General features: G+C 40.3%; 1 protein-coding gene and 1 long non-coding RNA gene across 3 annotated transcripts in view; one reads left to right on the forward strand and one right to left on the reverse strand.

Annotated features, from left to right (window-relative positions):
- The window catches only part of LOC118979653 (uncharacterized), a 51,716-nt gene extending 35,171 nt beyond the window's left edge, over nt 1-16,545 (forward strand). Inside the window, exon 5 of the long non-coding RNA XR_005064962.1 lies at nt 15,756-16,545. This is a non-coding gene — a long non-coding RNA (uncharacterized LOC118979653). The remainder of the gene's footprint in view (nt 1-15,755) is intronic.
- Nucleotides 1-20,789, reverse strand: part of FRMD3 (FERM domain containing 3) — a 275,666-nt gene that overhangs the window by 20,915 nt on the left and 233,962 nt on the right. The gene's annotated exons all lie outside the window — the stretch shown is intronic.

Genomic DNA, 20,789 nt, shown 5'->3' on the forward strand with positions numbered 1-20,789 from the left:
ATAAAGCCTCAGGATCTAGTGTAAAACATGGTGATGATAGTTGGTAAGAATGTGTTACATGACATGACTTAAATTTGCTAAGAGAGTAGAACTTAAATGTTCAGACAAAAAAATAAGAGAGAGAGAGAGAAGAAAAGAAAAAAGAAAAGAAAAGACAAATGTGTGGGATGATAGATGTGTTAATTAGCCAGGTACAGGAGAATCAGTTCACAATGTAAATGTATATCCAACTACCAGGATGTACACTTCATATACATTACAATTTTATTTCTCAATTATAATTCAATAAAGCTGAAATTTTTTTAAAAGAGTACAAGCTCTGAAATTAACTTTCTGTATTTTAATCCCCGCCTTGTAGTAATTGTCATGTGACCATACACAAGTTACTTAATCACTCTGTTCTAGTTCCGTCACCTACAGAATGGAAAAAACTCCAGGACACTGCACATGGCAGTATTGTGAGGAACGCAATAGACAAGTTGAGGCATGTGAAGTGCCTGGCATGTGGCAAACTCTCAGTAACATCACTGGTAGCATATTAAAATGTCTGAGAGGTCCTGATGAAACCAGTGTTGGTTTAATACCTCAATATTTCCCAAATTTATTTGACCAGAGAACTTAGAATACAACTTAGTTTAAGAAGCACATGTTACTGAATCTCTGACCCATCTCAGCTCAAAACCTTTCAATCAGCTCCAGACTCACCATGCAAACTGTGTAGGCACATCAACCTCAATATGTCAAAAATCAAACACATTGTTGCCCACCCAAGCCTTTCCCTCTTCTACCTCTTACCATAACCCAGTCTCCCACATCAGCAGACTGAGGAGTGGCCTAGACCACTTCTCATTCACTGCTCATATCTAATCTGTCACCAACTTCTACAAACTCTGCCACCATATTCACTTTCAGAGCTGTCCCTGCCTCTCCATTTCTCTATTCTTACCACTGATTTCCCTGACCTCAGACTGACTCCTTCTTCATTTTTGCCAGAACAATCATTCCTAAATGTCTAATTAGTCATATGAATCCTCTTTAAAGGTTGCTCATGCCTTTCATGCTAAAGAGTAAGCTCTTTAGCACAAAATGCACTTCTCTAGCCCACACGTTTCCACCAATTCATCTAGTAGAGGTGCCCAAATGTGTCATGCTACATCATGCCTTTGCACGCTGTTGCCTCCTCCTGGAATGCCTTTCTGCACCCAGATGGCTCCTACTCATTCTTTAATACCCTGTGTGTCACTTCCTCTGGGAAGACTCTCTCGTCCCCATTACTAGTCTCATACAGGTGCTTCTTATCTGGTACTTCACATGGTTGACACCTTATTATTCATTTTTCCCCCACATGACTAAATCTAAGCCAGTTCTGGTGACTCCAGGCTGTAGGCATGTAAGCCAACCCTGAAAATGAAAAGAAGGGAAAAGTTGCTGATGAAAACAAGGAGAAACTTGTGAGAAAGATTTCTTGCTTCCAAGAAGAACATCCTGGAAAGGCACAACAGTGTGAAGAGAAAGAGTCTGTATCTGAAAGAGACACCAGGAATTCTGGCAGCCTCTTTCTGATGCTGGCAACAAATGGTCTGAGGGGACTTCTGGCCAGCAGAGAAGGGCAGTACAGAGAGATGAAATGAGCCTGGGTTCTCAAGGTTGGAATCCTTCCTGACGCAGGACTTGTCTTGGATAATAAATCACCTTATTTAAACCAGTGTTTGTTAGAGTTCTCTATTACTCGTTGCTAATGGCATCCTAACTGATGCAGCTGTCGTACCACCTTGTGAATCCCTCTGTCATCACAATCAATCATCACACTGCAGTCGGGAACATGACAAAACCCTCACTACACTTCAGTGCTATTCTGGTGGCCCTCCTAATGCAATATGACAAAGACAAAAAGTTAGAAGTGTAAATATTGGAAAGGAAGGCACAAAGCTCTCACTATTTCAAGGTGATACTATTATCTAACAAAAAAGGCAAAGATTCAAATGAGGAGCTGGGAGAATTAATCAAAATCAGTGAAGCATTTCAATGCAACATCAACATATCAAACCAGTGGTTTACTATGTACTAGCAAAGACAATATAAAAATACAGTAATATATAATCTTACTCAAAATAGCTAAGTGTACACATTAGAATAGCCACATAATACCCAGGAATATTTATAACAAGAAATATGCAAAACTTGCATGAGGACAATGTTAAAACATAGCTGAATAACATAAAAGAAAATCTGAAGAAAAATTAAGAAACGTAAAGGTTCCCTGAATTGGAGAACTTACTATTTCAAAGATGAAGCTCTCCTCTAATTAAACTAAAATTCACTGCAAGTCCAATACAAACCTCAGTATGTTTTAAAAAATGACAAATGGAAAAAGTCCACATGAAAAATTAAGAAATTTGGGGTTAAAAAAAGCTTTGAGGAATGAGTAGGGAACTTGACCTGATATCAAAACTACACTCTAATGTTAGTAATGGAGCATGAATACTAAAACACAGTTTAGAGCATACTTTTGAATATAATGATAAACAAGTTTGAGAAAATTGCTAAATTTTTGGAGGCAAAAAAAAAATGACAGATCCCTACTTTATGTCATACATACTTAAAAATGCCAGTGAAGTTAACATGTTAAATAAAAACAAATGTTAGATCAAACTACTATATGAAATTGTCGTTTTTGTAGGTTAAAAGCAGTTGAGAAGAGCAATTTCACAAAGTTCAACCTAATGCATTAATTTTGAAGAAAAAAAGGACATATTTATAATCTTCAAGAATGGAAAACTGACATAAAAATGAAATAAAACTTAGAATATACAAAAATGAAGTAGTCTTCACATACAGTTGTTTATGCATATTAAAATCTTCTGACCTGAGTCACAAGATTAATATTTTAAAAAGTTGTTGAAAGCTGAGAAATTAAGAGAAAAAAATGTTAATATTTATAAAAGGTGAAGGATTGAAATGCAGATTATAAAAGAATCCCTACAATCTATAAGGACAAAAACACAACAGAAGCATGCAAAGTAAACGAGCAATTCCCAGGAGAAATGCTAATGTTTGTCACTTGAAAAGAGGCTCACCCACACTACTAAAAGGGGACATAAACATTAAATCACTCTCATCACATTATGGTTAGTTATTACTTGGGGGAGCAGACATTTTCATACCTTGTTAGTATGTTAGTAATCTTTTAAAGGATGAGTTGCCCAGTTCCTCAAAATTTAAACTGTGTGTATACTTTAGCCCAATAATTCCACTTTTAAGAATCTATTGTAGAGAAATGCCTGTGTATTTAATTTCACTGCAACACTATCTGCCACAGCCAATAAATAGGAAATACCAATAATAAGATGGCAGTGGCGTAGGTGGAAGCTACACTAACCTCCTCACAGGACCAAACTAGAATAACAACTAAATCATAGAAAAATCATCCTGAATAACCAAGTGAAGTATAGCTGGAGAGAGGCCTTATAATCGAGTACTTACAGAAGAAACCACACCACCACACTGAGACCAGGGAAAAGAGTGAGGAAGTGTGTGAGGGTTGGCTGGGCCTCCACAGGTGTCAGCTGAAGTTCCAGAGGTGTATTTCACCAGTCAGGGGGCACCCCTCTGAGAAGTGTGGAGTCTAAACTCCAACCTGGGCTCCCCAGCCTCGAGCAGCAGAACCAGGAAAGGTGCCCACATAACAACTGGCTGTGAAAAGCACAGGGTTTCTGACCACCAAGGACAGATGGCTAAAGACTCAGACACCCTCTTAAAGGGCCAACATAAAATTTTGTTTGTAGCCACTTACTATGGGCTCCAGCAGAGAAAGGACAGAGTAGAACCACATGAAAAGAGTCTGAGGCTGGTGGCTCTGGGAGAGAGCTAACAGGTCAGTCACCAGGACCCCTGTGCTCAGTCATTCCCCATACAGCAGAGGCCATCTTTCTCGGGCAGAGCAGCCCCCTCCATGTGGCACCAGCCTGAGGTAAGCAATAGCCCAAACCACAGGAATCCCTCTCACCACACCCTGTGGAGCTTAAGTCCTGTTGAGTACAGCTGGAGTGTCTTTCAGTGTTTAAGGCTAAGAGACAGCCTACAGGCAGAGGTCGGGCTCTGAGTGCCTTGAGAATTTAGCTGATCCTTCTTCAGTCCCAGTGCAGGTAAAAGCCAGCCTTGGTGCTCAGACTGGCTCTTTCAACATGCACTCAGGCCTAGCAGAGGAAGCCACAAGCTGTGGATCACTAATAGCTCCAAACAGGTTGGTTATCCAGGGCCAGGCACAGGCAGCATCCAACATAGGTCTACACCAGGATCTTTGCAGATCTACATAATGTGTAGGAAAAACACAAAATACAGCCAAATAGAGAAGACAAAGAAACAGACCCTAAATAAAATAAAAAGAGAATTCTCCAGAAGAGCTAAATTACATGAAGGCAAGCAATTTATCAGATATAAATTTCAAAGTAATGATTATAGGGATGCTCAACAGCATGAAAAAAGATATGTAAAAGAGATACAGAAATAAAGAATGCAATTACCTGAAATAAATAATACACTGGAAGAATAGGCAGTAGGTTACATGAAGCAGACGATCAAATTAGTGATTTGGAAGAGTAGGTAGCAAAAAAAGAAATAAAGAAAGAAAGAAAACCAATCAGAGCAGCAAAAAGAAAAAAGAATTTTAAAAAGTGACGATAGTTTAAGGGACCTTTGGGGCAATATGAAGTATAACAACATTCACATCAAAGGGGATAGACTCACATGAACAAGTATAAAAGACAGATGGACAATAACTAAGGGTGGGGGGCGGAAATGGGAGGGAGGTGGGGAGCACGGGCTGGGGGCGGGCAGGGTTGGGAATATAAGACAGAAAGCTGTACTTGAACAAGAATTAAATTTAAAAAATTATTTAAAAAAAACATTCACATCAAAGGGATACCAGAAGGAGAAAAGAGAGAGCAATGGATCTAGAACCTGTTTAAAGAAATAATGAGTGCGAACTTCCCTAACCTGGTGAAGAAAAAAAGCAAAAAACACAAGCCCAGGAAGTGCACATAATTCCAAACAAGATGAACCCAAAGAGGCCCACACCAAGATACATTATATGGCAAAGCTCAAAACAAGGAGAAAAATCCTAAAAGCCAGAAAGGAAAAGCAGTTAGTTCCCTACAGGAACTACCATAGACTGTCATCTGATTTCTCAACAGAAACACTTCAGGCCAGAAGGGACTTGCATGAAATATTCAAAGTGATGAAAAAGTAAGGACCTACAACCAAGACTACTTTACCCAGCAGGCCTATTATTTAAAATTGAAGGAGAAATAAAGAACTTCCTGCATAAGAAAAAGCTTAAGTTTGTTACCACTGAACCAGTATTACAACAAGTGTTAAAGGACTTGCTTTAAGACAGAGAAAGAGGAAAAAGAGGAGAAGAAGAACAAGAACAACTACAACAAAAGAACACAGTTAAAAAATTAAATGACAATAAAGACATATTTGTCAATAATCACTTTAAACGTAAATGGCTTAAATGCTCCAATCAAAAGACAAACAAGCAAGCAAAATATAACCAAAGACACTGAAATAGAGAACAGGGGGACAGCGACCAGAGGGGAGAGGGGAGGGAATTTCAGGGGAAAAGGGGAAGGATTTACAGGAACTATAAAGGACATATGGACAATAACTAGGGGTGAAATGGGAAGAAGGTGGGAAGCACTCAGGGGGTGGATTGGGGTGGGAGTAAAAGACAGAAAACTGTACTTGAACAATTAAATAAAAAAACCCAAATGGCAAAAAAAAAAAGAGACATAGGGTAGCTGAATGAACAAGAAAACAAGATCGGACACATGCTGTCTTCAAGAGACTGACTTCAGAACAAAAGATAAACACAGACTAAAAGTAAAACAATGGGGAAAGGATTTCATGCAAATGGAAAGGGAAAAAGGCTATGGTAGCAGCATTTATATTCAACAGAATTGAATTTAAAACCAAGGGACACTTGGTAAGAGACAAAGGACACTACATAATGGTAAAGGCAACAGTCAAACAGAAGGATATAACCCTACTTAACGTTTGTACACCCAACATAGGAACACATAAATGAACATGTAAAGCAAATCATGATTGACATAAATGGAGAGATCAACAGAAATGCAGTCATAATCAGGGATTTTAACATTCCATGGACTTTAGTGATAGACCTTCCAGACAGAAAATCAACAAGGAAATGACACACTAAGTCAAATGGACTTAATTGATATCTTCAGAGCATTTCACCCCAAAGAAACAGACTATATGTACTTTTCAAGTGTACATGGAACATTTTATAGGCTAGACCACATACTAGAACATAAAGCAAGTTTCCATAAAGTTAATAAGATTGAAATCATATCAAGCATCTTCTCTGTTCTAATGCTATAAAACCAGAAATTAATCACAAGAAGAAAACAAAAATAAACAAAGACATAGAAGCTAAATAACATGTTATTAAACAGTAAATGTATTAACAATGAGATCAAGGAAGAAAATAAAAGACACCTTAAAACAAATTAAAATGAGAACACAACAACCCAAATCTGTGAGACATAGGGAAAATAGTCCTAAGAGCAAAACAAACAGCATTGCAGACCTAGCTCAAGTAACAAGAAAAAGCTCAAATAAACAATTTAACTTTCACTTAAAGGAACTTGAAAAAGAACAATAAACAAAGGCCTAAGTGAGTAGAAGAAAGGAAATAATAAAGATCAGGGCAGAAATAAATAAAATACAGTCCAAATAAAATACAAAAGACCAATAAATCCAAAAGCTGGTTCTTTGAAAAGATAACCAAGGTTGACAAACCTTTAACCAGACTGATCAAGAAAAAGAGAGAGACAACCCCAGTAAATACAATCAGAAACTAAGAGGAGAGGAAACAACTGACATCACAGAAATGCAAAGCATTGTAAGATATTATGAATGACGATATGCCAAAAAATTGGACAGCCTAAACAAAATGAACAAAATTCCTACAAACATAGTCTTTCAAAACAAAATCAGGAAGAATCAGAGAATCTGAGTAGATAGATTACAACGAGTGAAACTGAAGCACTAAGAAAAAAAAAGCCCTCCATCAAAAGCCTAGACTAGCCCTAGACTGAATGGCTTTAAAGTGAATTTTACTGAACATGCCAGGAAAAAACTAACACCTCTTCTCAAATTATTCTCAAAAATTCAATAGGAGGGAAGACTCCCAAACTCATTTTATGAAGCCAGCATTATCGTAATTCCAAAACCAGATAAAACACTACAAAGGAAGAAAATTATAGGCTAATATCCCTGATGAACATAGATGCTAAAAAATCCTCAACATAATATTAGCAAACCAAATAAAGGCATACATCAAAAAGATAATACACCATGATCAGGTGGGATTTATTCCAGAAATACAAGGCTGTTATGATATTCACAAATCAGTAAATGTGATATACCATATAAACAAAACGAAGGAGAAAAACCACAGGATCATATCAATAGATGCAGAAAAGGCATTTGATAAAAATCAGCACCCATTTATGATGAAAAACTCTCAACAAAATGGGAATAAGAGGAATATACCTAAATGTAATAAAGGCCATGTATGACAATCCCACTGCCAACATCACACTTAATGGACAAAAACTACATGTGTTCCCCTTAAGATTGGGAACAAGACAGGGATGTGTACTTTCACTTCCCTCATTCAACATAGCAATGGAAGTCCTTAGCCACAGCAATCAGACAAGAGGAGGAAATAAAAGGCATCCCCATTGGGAAAGAAGGAGTAAAACTGTCTTTATTTGCAGATGACATAACACTGTACATAAAGAACCCTAAAGATCCCTCCAAGAAACTACTGGAACTGATAAGTGAATTCAAAAAAGTAGCAGGATACAAAATTAATCCAGAAATCAGTTGCATTTTTATATACCATTAATAAACTATCAGAAAGGGAAATGAAGAAAACAATCCCTTCACAATTGCTTCAAAAAGAATAAAATATTTAGGAATAAATTTAACCAAGAATGTGTAAGACCTATACTTGGAACATTATAAGACACTGAAGAAAGAAACTGAAGAAGATGCAAATACATGGAAGCATATAGTGTGTTCATGGACAGGAAGAATCAACATCATTACAATGTCCATACTATCCAAAGCAATCTATACATTCAGTGCAAGTCCTATCAAGATTCCAATGATGTATTTCACAGAACTAGAATAATTCAAAAATATATATGGAACCAGGAAACACCCCAAATATCCACAAAATCTTGAGAAAGGAACAAAGTTTCAACTTTGATTTAATCATGCTACCATTAAATATCAAACTATACTACAAATTCATATTGATCTAAACAGCATGGTACTGGCATAAAAACAGACACATACACCAATGGAACAGAATAGAGAGTCCAGAAATAAACTCATGCCATTATAGTCAATTAACATTTGACAGAGGAGGCAAAAACATTGAATAGGCTAAAGATACTTTATTCAATTAATGATGTTAGGAAAATTGGACAAATACATGCAAAAAATGAAAACAGACCATCTTCTTACACCATACACAAGAATAAATTCAAAATGAGTTAGACTTAATAGGTAGCAGGCTGACAGCTCTGGACAGGGGTTGCTGGTGGTAAGTGATGGGATTGAGCAAAAAAGGAAGAAACTCGTGGACACAGACAACAGTGTGGTGATTGTGGGGGAGGGGGTGTGGGTGGAAATGGAGGAGGACATGAGGGTGAAAATGGTAATGGAACATAATACAATAAAAAAGAAAAAATATATAATGATACAAAAGTGTCTGGTACCATGATTGGTATAAATAAGCAGTTAATAAATTGAAATTAATAAAAAATAGGAAATACCAATTTCCACAATAATTTGGTGATTAAATTTGTTGTATCTCTAAACTACATAATATTATTCATTTTAAAAGGATATAGAGTAATACATGTTCATATGGAAAGTACTTCAATCATATAATATAAAGTAAAAAAATAAATTGTGAAATAATGTAGAACAATGTAATACATTCATGTAAAAAAATCTTACATCCTACATGCCTGTATATAATACATAGATTGGCTATTGAGAGCATTAGGGTCTAGGAAAATGGGTCTAGCATCTAGGGTTCTATATATTTGTACTTTTTAAAAATCTGCCCTGGCTGGTATAGCTCAGTGGATTGAGCGCGGGCCTGAAAACCACACGATCGCGGTTTGATTCCCAGTCAGGGCACATGCCTGGGTTGCAGGCCAGTTCCCGGCAGGGGACTCACAAGAGGCAACCATACATTAATATTTCTCTCCCTCTCTCCTTCCCTTCCCCTCTAAAGATAAATAAATAAAATCTTTAAAAAAATCTTTTATGATAATACACCATCTATTACTTATGTCATTATAAAAATACAATTAGTTCCATTTTAATTTATTTCCAAGTCAGTTCCACACGGGAGTGTGAGGTATGGCCAATTCCAGACATATCCCAGGATTTATTTTATTTTCATCACTTGAAAACGGCATACATATAGATAGCAGCACCTTCATTCCTACTGTAAGCTCTGATTTTTAGAATTTCTATTTTAATTCCTATTTCCCCCAAGGACTACAAAATGTGATATTTTCAATGAAAAGAAACTGGCAGAACATCAGTTCGATTCCAATCTCTTATAGATATTGTGTTGCACTAAAGCTCTGCTTTGAACATAAAGGGGGGTTCTGCCTCATCCGGGCAAGCATACTTGATTTTACCCTTGAAACAATGAAAGGAGGGGTAGCATGTTTTGATCCTGCAATCCGCCTTCTGCATAATCTTCCATCACTCCTGAGCACTGGGGAATGGACACACCAACACTACCGCCTTCTTAACCCAGCTGCTGCCTAAGGTGTAATTTATTAACCTTTGTGACTTCATGCCATTTTCACTTAATAAGAGAGTCAGGACGCCCATTTCAGACCCTCCCATTTTCTCTTGGCACTGGTTTACTCACTCTCCTTCCTGCCTGTCTCTATTTTTCTCCCTCCTTCTCTCCAACTTGCTCATCCTTATCACACACCTCTGACAGTAGGTTTACCCTTGGCTCCTCGCCCAGCTGCCAGCAGGAAGCTGGAAGCCTGCACCCTTCTCCAGTCGCAGAATGGCAGCCCGAGGCAGGGCACCTACCCGTATTTCTAGCTGTGATCTTGGAGCTGTGTCTCAGCAGACGGACAAACACATCACTGCTGCAGTGGTTCACCATGTGCAAGCGGAGGCCCCTCCGAGTCTGGATCCTGACCAAGCATTTTGCCATGCTGCTGCTTCCTTTTCCCTCAGTCTTCTCCGCCTGTCAGGGTCCAGGGCAGCTACCACCAGCCATAGTGGCTTTGACCTTTCACTAACTGTCCATTCTGTTTTAAATGACCTAGGCAGGTCCCACTGAATGAATCAAATGTCAGTTCCTAATGCCGCCAACAGAAATAACTCAGGAGGGATCAGCATGGGACGGAAGGAGGGAGGGGGACTCTATTTTTAAACTCTCCACTCCTCTAACAAGCAATTAAATACTATGCCTCATCCTTACTCCAGCTTTTTCTAAACCAGAGGACCCCACCCAAATGCCTTACAGTGCTCTAAGAATGGTCGGCCCCAGAAGGTAAAAAAAAAAATAACTAGGCAACTCCACAAAGGAGAAACAGCTGCCTTGATTTCCTTTAAAAAATATGTATAGAGCCTTTATTGTGTTCTAGAGCAGTGCTGTCCAATAAAAATATAATGCAATTCACATTTCAAAAAGGTATTTTAAAAGTAAAAGAAATACACTCATTTTAATAATGTATTTTATTAGAAGCCAGAATATCTAAAATAGTATTTCGTTGCATAACAATATAAACATTAACAGTTTCAATTTTTTTGGTACTAAGTCTGAAAGAGGTATGTATTTGCACACTTATGGCATATATTGATTCAGAACAGCCACAATGCCAGCTTAGTGCCCACACGGGGCCACAGCATTGGACGGCACACCTCCAGCCAAAGTGCTGAGCTCCTCACTGGGCAATCTCCATCCTCACAATGATGCTAATATTTTCTTCAGTTTATAGAGAAGAAAGCAACACCTTAGACTACTTGACCTGGCTCAATTTACAGAGTTAATATGCAACAAAGCCATGATTTGAACCTAGGTACCCAATTAACATTGATTGACTAAAAATGAGAGCTGTTAGTGCCCCAACTTCTAACCAAATGTTAGAATGTTTTAAACGCAGAATCCCGTTATGTCTAACTCTCAGCACTTTGAAAGTCCTACACTCGTACATCTGAGGCATAAAACGTGCTTGAGTCCCAGTGTAAGTGCTTGGGGAGCAAACTGGTTTTGGTTTTTCAGGACATGCCATATTTGAAAAAAATTTCAACTGATTAATAACTGTGCCCCACCTACTATCTTTGTTATATTTCTTTACTGGTATATTTTTTCACTCTCATTTTTAGAGGAAAAAAATCCCTCACACAATTTAATCATGCATGCACGCACTTTTCTGCTTTAAATAGCTACTGCAGCCAAGAGATAATTTTCTAATAAAAATATCCTTTCTTTTTTAATGTCAGAACAAAGTGTTCAGGGAAGTCACCTGAAATTCTTCATTATTATACTTTACTATGGGAATATAGATTAATTTAGCATTTCTGGAAAGAAGTTTAGCAAAATACATTGAATTTTATAAGTGTGACATTCTTTGACTCAGAAATTTCACTTTTAGGTATTTATCCTAAGGAAATAATTAGAAATTGACAAAAATTTTGTGTCTATTTCGACAAATAGATGTTGACAAAAATTTTTGGACAAATATGGTCATCAGGGTATCCTCTGTTTTTTAAAAAATATTTTATTTAATTATTTTTAGAGAGAGGGGAAGGGAAGGAGAAAGAGTGGGAGAGAAACATCAATGTGTGGTTGCCTCTCATGTGTCCCCTACTGGGGACCTGACCTGAAACCCAGGCATGTACTCTGACTGGGAATCAAACTGGTGACCCTTTGATCCACAGCGCCCCTGCTCAATCCACTGAGCTACACCAGCCAGGGCAGGGTATCCTTTATTATAACAAACAAAAAAAAAAAAGTCAATCTAATTTTCCACTGGGAAAATGATAAAATACGTGTGATGGAATATTGTACATCTATTAAAATTTATGTTTTGGAGTTTAACGATGTGAGGAAAAGCTTGCACTGTATTGATAATTTTTTATGCAGTTTATATAAGCAATATGACCCTACTATCTATACATGTACACTACAGAGCAAACTATAAATCTTGAAAGGGGAGGAGGGTGGCAGCCAGCTGTGCATGGGGAGCTGAGGTCACTTCTGGGGGGAGTGTGACCTCAGGGGGTCACACTCACAGGGGGCTCGCACTCCCCTCAACAGGTTGTCAGTTCCAGATACACGATGGCCAGTTCCTCCTCTCAGGGGGTTTGGTCAATCTCCAAACCTGAAACTTGAAAGGAAAACACCCCTAAAATCCACATCTTTACCCCTGGCAAGCCCCCTTGCGACCCAGCTTTGAGCAGAGCCCTATATAAACCAGGCACCCTGCAGGGAGGAGGGGCCCTGGGGCAGTGTCTCGTAGGCCTTCCCTTACTAACTACCAACGGTGGTTCCTGAAGAGCTACTGAAAAATTTTAGGATGCCTAAGGACAAATCAGAAAACCCTTGTTCTAGATAAATCAATGATTGGCAGTAACACAGATGAAGAATTCCAAAGATTAACACGGGCTCATCTGCATGGCAGTAGGCCCAGGCTCGGACAATGAGAAAATCTTTGCCTGTTGGGAGGGCTTATAGTAAGTCCCTATGTTTAGCATTGTGTTGAAACAACATGGAATCTGGTAGCCCACCATAAACAAACAACAGACTCAGTGCCCCCCCCCAAAAAACAGCAAGTAAAAAACCTGAAACAAAACTATATCTATACTTTATTTTCATTCTTTTCTATCAAAAGATTTACTCTCCATTAAGTGTCCATCTTAAAATCTCACCATAGTTTTAAAATGTCTCCTCCTTTCATTTTATTAGCCATAATATCTTGTATCTCATATTTTTAATTTTTTCCTCTCAAAATTGTTCTTACTCTTCACACTACTTTTCACAGATCCTCAGTAGATCCTTCCACCCTCTTTCTTCTGGGGACTTTCTGCTTTTCTTTCGAGAAAGAGAAAACCTGGAAGCACCAGCCATTTCCCTCTGCTTGGCCCTTTGACCATCCCTCTGCTCGAAGGTATGGCTACATTTCAAGAGGAGAACCAAAGAGGGGCCGGGATGTGAATGGAGCCAAAGCAAAGATTCTGTGAAATTCTACACAGGGAGGATGGTTCTTAAGGCTTAAGGTTTAAGGCTCTGTGCTCAAAAGAACCATGTCAACAGCACAACATTCAGCCGCCCTTGGATACCCTTCCTGTTAGATTCATCTGTTTGGAGAATCAGGAATGCATGTCTGAGCAGTGACAAGAGGCTAAAGAAAGCAGAGAATGTGTGAAGAAAGGAATCAGTTTTCCATAATGAGATGCCAGACACACGGATAAATCAAACGGAAGGCAAAGAGAAGAGAGCTCAATGAGAAATGCTGTTTGCAGGCCTGAATCCCATGTCCGCATCTGTGACAAAGTTCCTGAAACAGGTTTGGGGAAAACAACAAGCTGACCTCTGCTTTGTGGGTGACTTGGAGCCACTGGACAACCCGGAGCCCTGGTGCAATTGTAAAATGAAGACAGCACTCCTCCCGTGGTTGTTCTGACAAGGAAAGGAGACTGTACATGTCAACTGCTTTTTGTAGCTCTTACTCAGTTGTACAAAACAAGGTTTAGTGCATAAGCTCTGGGTTCTCCTGGCTGCAGTGTTTATTTTCTCTGAGCCTCGGTTTCCATGCCTCTAAAATGAGCATAGCAAAGGCACTGCTCATTCGCTTGTTTTCCAATGCAAGCTTGTTCCTTTCTCTCTTTTAACCTCTTAAGTGAGAGTGAGTGTTTTAAATAGTTTAGATTCTCTTCCTTCTGTCAAGTGTCTATCTCTAACATTTCTAGGTACTTCTCCCCAAACAGTGGGGAAGCAGTATTGCTGGTTGTTCTTTGCCTGACCAGCCCCATAACTTTGGGAAAGCTATGTAAGTTTGTTGGAATGCAGTCTTCTGTCTGTAGAACAATAATGATACTGACTGCTTTATAACTGGAGGGCTGATATGTAGTAAGCAGTTAATAAATGCTAGCTATTTTAATCTAAAAATATCATGTACCTTAGTACCTATTTTGATAGCTAATACCTAATGGGTATAGTGGATTCAGCCATTAGTTAAAATAGTTTAAGAAGATTCGATGAAATTTTAGCTAACTGATATCTTCAGTTATAGAAAAAAATTATAACATACATGAAATATCCTTTGCCATAAATTTAGACTGTATTCATTATTAAGAGTCCTTGGGACTATCACACACCTTAGAGAACTTTAAAAACTTCTTAAATAATAAAATATAATGATATAACTATTTTAGTAATATATTTGCCATACGATGAGTATATTCTTAGGTGTGTAGTAAGGAGAAACAGACACAGCTCCCAACGCTATGAACTGACAGACCAGGATGGGAAAGGCAGGTAGTCAATCATCCATCTAATTCAATTTCCTCATTTGTAAAGTGAGGCAACAATATCTGTCCTCTCCATTTCAAAGAGATGATCACGAGCCTGGAATTATGATAACCCTCATGAAAAAAAATACTCTGAAATGTGTAGGATGCTTTGACACATCGGATACTCTTCCTGTTATTATCCCCTTATCAGACGGAGCATTCACTGAGTGTTTCCTGCCGTGCCATGTGAACCTGGCTAGGTGGGGCAAGCATCACCATGGAGTGGTGGGAGGAAAGCCAACAAAAACCCTCTGGAGAATTACAGTGGCAGACAGAATAGAATTCAAACAGGGCACCTGGGCTCTCCTCACCACCCCTGTGGGGAAAGAGAATACACTTCTCAGAAACTATGGCCACAGAGTATTTTGGCATAGGGCGCATCCATCTGTATCCCTGATAGTCCCATATGCTGATAAGTGTGGCACCTCTAAATAGGCAGCTGATGTGAGTCATGCCAAGGGGAGAGGAGGGCAGAGTCTGGTAGGGCCCTCTCTGTCTGCTCGGGCTGCTGGTGATTATTTCTAAATGGGCAGAAAATCAAGACACAAAATGTTAGGGAAGAAGACCATCAGACCTCTGTTCTCACGTCCTGCCTCCCTGGCTCTTTTTGTCCCAGCTTTTCAGTATCAACATCTGTGGAAATAAATTTTAGATAGTGGTGGCTGTGGTGGTGGTTATTTTAAAAGCACTGCCCGCAGAGTGTAGGGAAGTTGAGAACTACCAATAGTTAGAAAGGGGATGAAGGAGATCCGATAGTCTCTCAAATTGCAACAGCCCAGAGAAAAATTGCTGTTGACATTCATATTTCTTACCAGACCTGCAGAAGCTTTAAGCGGGGTGCAAACATACTTAAAATATTTACAAGGTGGTGAGGCCCAGAGAAGCCAGTAATTGAGCATGAAATTTTAACGTTGTAGGCTAGACCAATGCGTTGCCCTATATATCCTGTGATGCTTCGACCTAAACACTTAAGAACTGAACTTTTCTTTAGGGTCTCACTGTCTGACTGCCTTTTACCAAAATCTGAGTGAGGCTTAGTTTGCCCATACTCTCCACCTCCCCCGACTCCACCCCTGCCCCTCTGACAGAGTGCTCACAACCGATGCCCTGGAAGATGCTCCACAAGGAGTCAGGTGAGCCAGTTTGCAAATGGGATGACAGTATCTCTCCAAACAGCAGTGAAGAACAAGCTTTACTGTTTTCCAATCATGGGAAGACAACTTGACATATGAATCAATGGGCTTCTCCTTCCACCCATGCTCATAGAATTCCTGGTGGCTTTTTCTGGATTTCCAGCCTGGAGACCAAACCTAACCCACCTAACAATAAAGCAATGACCACAAATCTGTTATCATGAATTTCAGAAGTCATTATTCCAAGACAGAAAGACCTCCCTCACCTGCAGACTGGACATAAGAATCCATACTCTGAGTAAAAGGACAACTGGAGGAGCCAAAGGGGAGAAGAGGGTGAGATAAGGGACCCCAGCCTCCAAGAATCAAGTACCTTCCATTGGCAGGACCGATGGGCCTCAGGGTAGTCATTACCCAAGAGGCCACCCACAGACTGTGTAACAACATAACTGTCCATCGCCTCTCTGATGTATCTACTGTAAGACACACCCTTACTCACTGACCCCAGCACTCTCAAAGCCCTGTAAATGAAGACAGGACCTGAATGCCTATGGTTACCCGCACTGTAGGGGTGGCAATATTTCCCATGAAGAAAAACCTTCCATAGCTGTCCACAGATGAACCAGCTGAAGATCTCCCTGCAGTGTCTGGACAGGGACGAGGAATTTCACAAAGACAGTGCCCTCTTCAGAAACATGCATGAGGAATTACCTGGGAGTAAAAGTTAAACCATCTCTCCAACCAAGGCTACCTATAATTCAGGTTCTTTCATCTGTTAAAAACTAAGTGTTTTTTCTCAATCCTGGTTGAACCTAGGATTTAAAAATTCTCTGACACTCTGTGACTTCCATATACCAGTGCAATCTACTGAGAGTGCAGTTTCTCTCAGATGCCAGTGCGGCTGCCGGAAGTTCCCCCGGAAGAAGAAATGGGTGACAACACTGTCCTTACTGACTCCAACTGTAATAGCATCTTTTGGTCTGTGGTTAGATCTCAACCAAGAATCTATTTCCTTTGTCTCCATGTAGGATGAATTTGCTTTTTCCATCACTTCTGCTTTACCATTTCACTCTCTCCAGGCACATATCACCATTAAAGATAAACTATTTATCTGACTAAAGAAAGTTAAATTGTGCAACATTAATAAAAATTGAGCTCTAGTTTTTTTCTCCATAATTCCCAACAGTTTTACAGATGGTTTTAAGAAATAGGGCATCACCCTGGCCAATGTGGCTAAGTTGGTTGGAGCTATAGTCCCATAGACCGAAAGGTTATGGGTTCAATTCCCAGTCAGGACACATGTTGCAGGTTCGATCCCCAAACAAGGGTGCGTATGAAAAGGTAACTGATCAACAATCAATGTTTTCCTCATATCAATGTTTTAATCTCTTTCTCGCCCCCTTCCCTCCCTCTCTTCTTCTCTCCCTCCCTTCTCTCTCCTTCCCTCCCTCTTTAAAAGCAATGAAAAAATGTCCACAGGTGAGGATAAAAAAGAAAGAGGGCATCTGTGTCTCCCTGTGGAAAAACCCACACTCTTCTGGAACTGTGTGGGCTCCTTGTGTTGCTGCTTTGTAATCAAGAAGCTAGAGGTAGCAGGACCCAAACCTTCCACCCAACATATCAGCCAAGGGCCCTTCTCACTTGCCTTTTAGTTGCATGATTAAAAAGAAATACATAAATGGCCAATAAATGCAACAAAAATGACCCCAATGACCCCGGAGATCCAAGAGAAAAGCAATAGGAGATGGTAGGAGGGTGGCTAAGGGGCAAAGCATGCAGAGCCTCCTGGGCCAGAGTGAGGAGCCTAGATGTTGTCATAATGCGATCTCCAGGGGTGGCAAACTCATTTTCACCTGGGGCCGCATCAGCCTCGTGGTTGCCTTCAAAGGGACAAATGTAATTTTAGAACTGTATAGATGTAACTGCTCCTTAACTAGGGGCAAGGAGCGCGGCACTGCTGCCAGGTAGAGACAAGACTCTGGGCCGGATAAAACAAGGTGGAGGGCTGGATTTGGCCTGTGGGCCTTGTGTTTGCCACCTGTGGTTTATGACAAAAATCACCTGACTTCTGTGTGGGGAGTATGGATGAGGGGTAAGAGTAGAAGCAGAGATATTGTTATCTCCTTAGGGAGATTTAAAAAAAGTAGCACCCAGGAGACAGTATAGAATGGCTGCAGCTGAGGTGCTGCAGTGGCAGTGAGTCTGGGGTGCATTTGAAAGGTACTCTGGGAAAGAGGACACAGCCCCAGGACACCCAAGACAAGATGGGATGTCCTTGCAGGCTGTCAATCAGCAGAGCAGGGTAAGGCACTGGGTGGAGGTCAGGAGCCTGGCCTAGCCAAGGAGAAGGGGCAGCCCTCAAGGTCCTGGGGGTATAGAGTACCAGGGGAAACAGCAACAGGCAGAGACTCGGGAAAGTGAGCAACACTGGTCTAAGAACCAGAAGAAGATAGGACAGAGCAAGAGGGAGAGCAGGGCTAGGAGACTGAGCCAAAGGGCTGGGCTTCAGCTTGGTTCCCCTCTCAGGTAAAGGAAGGCTGGTTCTAGAGTTGGAAATGGTGTCAGGCCTATATTTAAAGGGCAAACTGTGCAGCTGGCGGAGGGCTCAAGCAGGGACTAACAAGCCCATCGAGCGCAGGGGATGCTCAATATTCTCAAATGCGCATACTCCCTTCTTTAACTGCAACGTCCAGTCTGTGTTCAGATTATCAGGTAGGTCATCCTGAAAATCCTATGTACTTCTCTTTCAGCCAAAGCATCTGCCCATTTTCACATTTCCTATGTTTTAGGGGAGATTCGGGGTTTATTAAAAATTCCAGATTGGACTTGACTTCTAAGAAAAGATGTTAGGATGTGAGGGCTCTTTCAATTGGGGGCAAACAACCATTTTACATTCCCTTTTTTGCTAGCAGCAATTAATCTTCAGTTTTATGCTAGATATTTGCAACTCACAAAAAGAAAAAATTTAACCCTGCTTTTATAAATCATTGTGCACATGTTTACAGTTTCATTAACCACATTTACAAAGATGATGTTATCCTGGCCAGGTGGCTCAGTTGGTTGGAGCATCATCCCATGCACCAAAAAACTACGGGTTGAATTCCTGGTCAGGGTGCATTCCATACAGTTCCATGCCTGGTCAGGGTGTGTACGAGAGGCAACTGATCGATGTATCTCGTTCCCATCAATGTTTCTCTCTCTTCTCTCTCTCTCCCCCTCACTCTCTAAAATCAATAAATATATCCTGAGTTGAGGATTTTTTTTTAAAAAGCTTTTTAGCTTTTTTGTTTTTTGAGATACTGATGAAAAGCACATATTTAAGAACAGTAGCAATTGTAGGGGGATAATTTTTAAAGAACAGTCACAACAGAGAGGAAACTTAGAAATCATCTCATCTTGGGGCCCTGGCTGGCATAGCTCAGTGAATTGAGCGCAGGCCTTCGAACCACACAATCGCGGTTCGATTCCCAGTCAGGGCACATGCCTGGGTTGCAGGCCAGTTCCCAGCAGGGGACACAGGAGAGGCAACTATACATTGGTACTTCTCTCCTTTTCTCCTTCCCTTCCCCTCCAAAGATAAATAAATAAAATCTTTTAAAAAAAAGAAATCATCTCATTTTATTTATGAAAGAGGAACTTAGATTCAGGCAATGTCAGTGTCCAGCATGTTCCAGATAAGAAGTAAATGTTTACCAAGTAAGTGAGTGAATGAATGAATGAATGAATCTCTCTCACTCTAGGCAAAACTCCTCTGACCACCATAGAATCTCCTTTAAGGTGGCCTTATGTGTTGACTCAGAGGGTGGAGTCCAGCACCCATATAAACTGGTGACTCAGGGCCACCCCAGCACACTTCAGGGAGAGTGACACAGCACCTACCAAACAGCCTAGCAAATCCCAGACTGTGCTTGGGTGACTCATTCTGGTTTACCAGCGTGAAAGACCAAAAGCATGTCGAATGGCATCTCACCATCGTAACTAGAGCAGATAGATCTCACATCTATTTTAGGAATCTAGAGTTTTGGCATGAACAGCAATGTCAGAGTTTCAAAACATGCCCCGCCTTTTCTTCTGTGTCAACTTATCTGTAAAATTCAGAGCAGTTTATCCAAACCTTTTTGAGGGGTGGGGAGGGAGCTTGCTCCTACTTATGAATAAATGCATATTTACTTAAAAATTAGATATGTGTGCAGTTGTCTTCACATGCAGGAGTGAGCAAAAACAGGTTTACAGTTGTATGTGAAACAGTTTATTGTATTCTTACTTATCAATGATTATATTATTTGTGTTGCAATGGTAAACCTACTTTTGCCTGCCCCTGTATTATGCCCATTAATAAAACCTACACAATAGAGATTTTATGAGGAGATACAAGTAAAATACTAATAGAAGTCTGAATAGTTTTTTCCTCCATCCCTGGGGGACATTATGTAAACCTCCCATGCTCACACCACACTTGGAATCCATGGCTCTGGGGCCTCCAATTCCCCATCATCCAAACCAAGCAGGAGGCTGCAACCCCCTGTAGATGGCATCAAATGTGCACCCCTGTGGGCAGCCCCAACATCCAGCCTGTGCCAACAGAACCTCTTTTCTGAGCCCAGCTCATTCTGCCACCGACCTACCAATGTGTGCGTTCCCAAGAGCGGAACACACGCACACTGCCCAACAAACACTGTCTTCCATGTCATCGGCCCTGTGTCTTAACAGAAGAGCAGGGAGGGAAGGAGGTGCTGTGAGATTCTGCCTCACTTTAAGCCCAGGTGTCACAAAGAACATTTACTTCACACTCACTGTCAACCCACTAACAAAAACGCAAGAAAACAGAACCCCATGCTGACTATGGAAGGCATCTAAAATTCAGAGAGTTCTAGCTTCTGCTTTCTAATGACAACAGTTGGGTAATACTTTCACTTTTCCTCTCCCGAGGTTTCTCGGGGATGTGGTGGGAGTGTCGACTTGTCTAACTGCCAGGCACAATGTCTTCCC

This window comes from Sturnira hondurensis, unplaced genomic scaffold (genome assembly GCF_014824575.4).
Source record: "Sturnira hondurensis isolate 20B ecotype Veracruz unplaced genomic scaffold, ASM1482457v3 Scaffold0022566, whole genome shotgun sequence".
Lineage (NCBI taxonomy): Eukaryota > Metazoa > Chordata > Mammalia > Chiroptera > Phyllostomidae > Sturnira > Sturnira hondurensis.